Source organism: Haliotis cracherodii, unplaced genomic scaffold (genome assembly GCF_022045235.1).
Source record: "Haliotis cracherodii isolate W230 unplaced genomic scaffold, xgHalCrac1.p SCAF_7, whole genome shotgun sequence".
Classification (NCBI taxonomy): domain Eukaryota; kingdom Metazoa; phylum Mollusca; class Gastropoda; order Lepetellida; family Haliotidae; genus Haliotis; species Haliotis cracherodii.
Genome location: NW_027266330.1, coordinates 2,291,680 through 2,297,682, shown reverse-complemented (window position 1 = coordinate 2,297,682; position 6,003 = coordinate 2,291,680).

The following is a 6,003-nucleotide window of genomic DNA, read 5'->3' as shown; positions in this document are numbered from 1 at the left end:
ATTAAACAGGTAAAAGCAGCTCCTGCAATGTCGACATGAAATACACTTACTTTAACTTGGTCCCTGTATCCCTGTGCAGCGCCCGGACGCCTCTATTCCATGTGTATCGCCTGTTCTCGTTTTAATAGCTTGATCCTCTGATTCATGCTTACATTTTTAGTTTCTTCTTCCGACTTTCTGTGACTGGCGCGGCGCGTGTGAGGCCGGGTGACCTCATTAGATCACCTTGTTCAACATACAAGTTATTTAAGAATTGACCTCTGGAGTCTGTGGGTCTACGTGAAATATTAACGTGAGAGAGTGAGTGAAATGGGCTTAATGTGGGAGGAACGCCCGAAGTGATGAAGGTCTTAGACGTATACCACTTCGGTGAAACCCACGAGCACGGGTATGGTTCTGACAAACCTAGAACTAAAATCGGGGCGAACCGGGATCATAGGTTTCCCGCGTGCCCAAGGGACGCAACTCCGCATAGCGAATCGCGGCGCCTTAGACGACTGGGCCACCCGTGCCCCAAGTCAACCAAGTCATCGAGCCTGACCACCCCATCCCGTTAGTCGCCTCTTACGGCAAGTATAGTCGCCTTTTAAGGCAAGCATCGGTTGCTGAAGACCTGTTATACCCCGGAATCGTCACGGAATTCTACCCCGGATCGTCACGGTTCCGTTCTCATAGGGACCACGATCTATCTCCGTATGTAGCAAACGAATATAGCCCGATTGTATTATGCTTTTAGTAACTCTAGGCATAACTTATATGATATAGAGTTTAAAACGAACTTGAGTCGCGTGACTATCTTGTTTCGTTCATTTAAGTGTTTGTAAATGTCTAATTTTCATGAGAGTCCTTCAGTTCTATCTCAGGGTAGTAAAAGTAAGGGACGAAGAAAGTTGACTTAAAAAAGTAGTTCCGGTGTGAGAAAGGTCACGGTTCCCAACCAAAACGAACAGAACGAGGTCAGCCTTGTAGGATGATCCTGTGACTGACAGATTTAGTACCTCATCATCTTTATCTTCACCCAGTGAGTAATACTAGTAGAGGTTTCTTAAGCGTTTTCCGATTACTCAATTAAACACGACCGTATGACACTGATGACCAACCGTATAGTTTGGTTCGCAACGCAAGGTATTTGCAGGCATATGCACGTGTCGCCTGAAAAGGATTAATCTCATAACTCAAAATAAATAAACTGACGTCCAAAAGAAACGTTACCAACGATATTTCTAGGATAAAATATGACCAACACAATTTGAAACAGCAATAACAATTGTATTGTAGAAATTCATCATTCGGAACAGTAAAATGCGATCTTACTGATTCAACAACAAAGTCCTTGACCTCAAACAGGGACATTTCTTGACAAGGGGTTATTCGTCCAGTATTCGATCAACAACATTGGTTACAACTTTAAGGTGACAACAGCCCAGACCGTTCAATACGGGATATGACCTCCATGAGCGGCAATGCATCTTCGAATGCGGCGTCGAACTGAGTAGACAAGCGTCCTCACATCGACTGCAGGTATCCGATTCCATTCCTCACGGAGGGCAACGATCAACGCTTGTCTCGTGAAGGGAGGATGTTGACGTTTCCGAAGACGACGCCCCAGCTGGTCCCAGAGATGTTCTATGGGTGACAGATCTGGTGATCGAGCTGGCCACGGCAGGACAGTCGCGTTTTTGGCGTTGAGGAAGTCTCTAGTAATACGGGCTTTATGGGACGTGGCGTTATCTTGTTGGAACACCGTCCGTTGTTGAAACTGGATGAAAGGAAGAACCACTAGCCGTAAGATATTGTCAATGCAGCGTTGTGCTGTCAGATTGCCTTCGATGATGACAAGTTCCGTCTTCTCGTTCCCGCAAATGCCGCCCCAGACCATCACACTTCCGCCCCCGTAAGGTTCCACCTCCTGGACACAACAAGGAGCCGTACGTTCACCACGTCGTCGATAAACTCGCGTCCGCCCATCAGGTTTGAAGAGTTGGAACCTGCTCTCGTCACGAAACAGCACTCGCTGCCATTCCCTTTGTTGCCGTCGCTGAGTTTGCCTGCACGACGTCAGTCTGGCACGTCGATGTTGACGGGTCAAGGTCATGCCTTGAAAGGGCGATAAGCCCGGAGACCATAATGTCGTAGTCGTCTGGTCACTGTTTGTCTGCTGACCGGATGTCCTAAGCTGTTGGCAGCTGATGACGTCACAGTAAGAAATCTGTTCCTCAGATGAAGTACCCGTAAAAAGCGGTCATCCCGCGGGGTCGTGACCTTTGGTCTGCAACTCCGTGGTCTGTCAGCGGTTCTGCCAGTCTGTCGGAGATGTGCGACCAGTCTGGTAATGGTCATCTTGGAGCAGTTAATGTTAATGGCAACCGCTCTCTGTGTCGCTCCCATCTGCAGCATACCTATGGCTCTCTCCCTCTGGACAGCGGTCAGTCTTGGCATGTTCGTTGGTGTTAATCATCGCAACCAATGATAGGGAACAGATCCGTGCGTAATTTATACCCGGAAATTACACGATAATATGGGAAAGAATGATTTAAAAAAATTGCTGAAAAATACCAATATCTCCCAAAATCCGCAAAGCAAGTGCAAAGAACGACATAGTACATGGAGGCTGTATTCGTGAGATGTGTTCTTTACTGTTTTTGAACAGGTTGGCATCTTTGTTTCAAAGTGGCAAATCAGTTAATGTTGGTAACGTTTCTTTTGGCCCTCAGTTTATATCATTTGAAGGATTTAGTTAGCATTGTTAAATCTCAATTTTTTGTGAAAATAGGACAACAATGTATGTGTATGTTTAATTAACTGTTGAGCTTAACGTCAAAGCATTTGTGTATAATCATGTCGGCATTTTAAATGCTTCATGCATAGTTTATTACATTTCTGATGAGAGGAATTTCTCTCAAATACCTTAAACATTTGCAGTGTACATTATAGATAGAAAGTATGTTATTACTCGTTCTCTTCAGTTTAACAAACGGTATCATCATCATATACCCGACATACAAACATTCATATAGAGGTTTATTATACAGTCTATTGTACACAAAAGCACAAGAAAGTATGACGCCGATGACCAAACCTGTAGTTTGGCTATATTTGCAGGCATATCTCGGCTAAGGGGGCTTGATCTCATAACACACATTAGGGAAACAGTTAGAGTTATTGTTTCTACATCAGCATCACCACATTTATTTGGTATAAACCATTAGATTCCGATATACACTATGCTAATATAAATTCCATGTAGATTCCTTCCAGGTATCTTGTTTTCCTTCTCCTCTTATTCTGGCTGAGGAGTCAGTACTTCCCTGAGTAACGAAACAGTGTGTGAGAGGAATCCTGTTCATCATAAGCAGTGGTACATTTACAAATCAGTTCAGTTATTCAAGGAAGTTGATATGTAACATACTGCATACTTCCCTACATGTCTCTCGGAGAAGGAAGATTATAGAAAAAATGTTTCTTTTGAAACTGTTATTTGACAAGTGTTTGATTTATTACTTTCAGTTTATGCTGGTTTTATATTCATTTTCTATTTCCTGTAAATCCACATTTACGATTTCATTTAACGTTTCTATTTCGAAAAGCCGGTGTAACATCACATTAAAGTACTCGAAAATGTCCTGTTGTCAATTGAAGTATGTTGAAAGGGGTTCAAAATGCAATGTGTGCAGTGGTTTATGGATTGTACACTTTTGACCTGATGAACAATATGTTGTGAACTTTCTGTTGATGTATGACACCACTGTGATAAAAACATGACATTAATGAATGTAATGTCAGGAGTGGATAGTAGCCCAATGACGTTTATTATACAAACAGAATGGTTCAGAGACTAATAGCTTTATGATCCATGTTGTAGAGTTACCCACTTCTGCTGTATCATATTTTGACCCGAGTAAATGTTGGTATGATTAATGGTTAATGAAGTGCTTCAGAGAAATTTCCAGTGACTGTTGAACATTAATCCTTCACAAACATGGAAAAATACTTTCATCGTTTCAATACAGAATATGGAATTGTGACTATTGCTCGCCATTGATTTGTCAATTATATTTACCGAAAGTAAGTTTCTCTATGAAACGTTGTTGATATCGCGAACGTTGAACATTTGGGAAGGTCAAAATTCGTTAACATCTCTCTTAGGGTGGTGAAACATCCACTTCACATTTCAGTTATATTTACGCGCATATAAAAGATACATACGAAACATATGCTACTACAGGCGATACAACACAGTTCAGGTGTGATTGCTGTGCTCGCAGTTACACAGTTTACAGGAACACACATGTCCAACTGAGCTGAGTGCTCTCCTCGTTATAAAGCGTGGGCTAGGGAAACCATGGTATGCTCGCAAACACGGCCAAATCTGGACCAACATAAACTGCACGCTTGTACACTTCCTTATTGAATGTTTGAAGTAATGTCATTGGTGATATGAATTTAATGACCATTTGTCGGTCGGCGACAATGGTCTTGCATGTTTATGACAGTTTTATTGTTTAGTCCTATCCCATGTTCACCACAATCGTTACATTTTGTGTTGATGGGTAACAAGTGCAGTTGTTAAGATATCAGCAATGTTCTTAGACACTCAACTATCAGGAGGTGTGTATATCCATGTGAAGCTGTTGTAGTTGTTTTCCCAGAGTCCGTCATGAGTTGTTTGTAAACTGCATTTCAGTACCAGATATATTTATACGACAATAGCAATATGTGGATTTGTAAGGACAGATCATGATTGAAAAGAACTCGATTGTTTCTTGCCAACTGCTGACATGGGTAAGGCTACATTATGAGGCTGTGAGAAAAACCTTTAATCAGGAACTTGAGTAGAACAGCGTCCCTCTGTACTTCTGTACAGTATAATATGCCACAGGTTAACCAGTCATTCTCTGCATTCGAAGTTAGTAAAAGCCATTCATTGCTAATGTGAATTTGGCGATGATTCACTGTTTAAAAGTGAAATGTGTTTAATGACGTAAGCGAACTATTTACATGGATCGTGAAGCTCTGTATAGGCTTGTGTCTGATGCAGTTGTCAGGCGGTCAGGAGGGTTATCTGTAGAATAGGCTGTAAATAGATTGGTGCAAATTGTACTCAGGCTATTGAGTATGGACACAGCTCGAGCAATCGTCTGAGGCACGGAACTCGCTGTGCAGAGTTGTGTCCCTTAAACGTGCCAGAATCCTATAAATAACCATGTGAACTCTTTTATTATCAACTGTACTTTTAGTGGAAACGGGTAATCACCTGGAAAGGCAGGAATAGGTTATGTGTGTGTTTGTCGCCGATATTAATAATTCTTGCAACAGTCGTGTTTATAGTGAACATCATTGTGTGAAGTGCATTTGTTGACTGACTCCAACTTGTTTTCTCTTCAACTTGGGAAATAATCTGTGAACGGACCCCTGCTGGGAAAGGAAATTAAAGTTTTTTTCTATAGTATTTATCGGTATAATTCATGGAGCTGAATTCCTATTTTAATCAGGTTACACTCTTATCAAGGACACATCCCCTGTGCATGGAAAACCCCATTTCCCTTTAACATGGTGAGGAACAAAGTTGGTAGAGTTAACCCTTATAGTGACATAATGTACAGTGTCGACGTTAACGCTCATTTAAGCTCATAGTAAGAGAAATACATAATGCATTTGGTCAAGGAATAGTTTAACAATTTGTATAAACCAAACCTCACCAAACCTCACAAACCATACACAGTAGGACCACCCTGGTCACACACTGTCATGTGTGTGAATATTGTTTTACGCCGCTTTTAGCAATATCCCATCAATATCACGCGGGAGACACCAGAAATGGGCTTCACACATTGTAGCTATGCTGGGAATCAAACCCGGGTCTTCGGCGTGACGAGTGAACGCCTTAATAATCTCAGGTCACGATCCGCACGTGCTTCTGCTACCGCGAGGGCACCGCGCCTCACCCATGTCACCCAGTCTTCTCCCTGCAGGCGAGAAAGTAAGACTCCCACCCTCACTCCC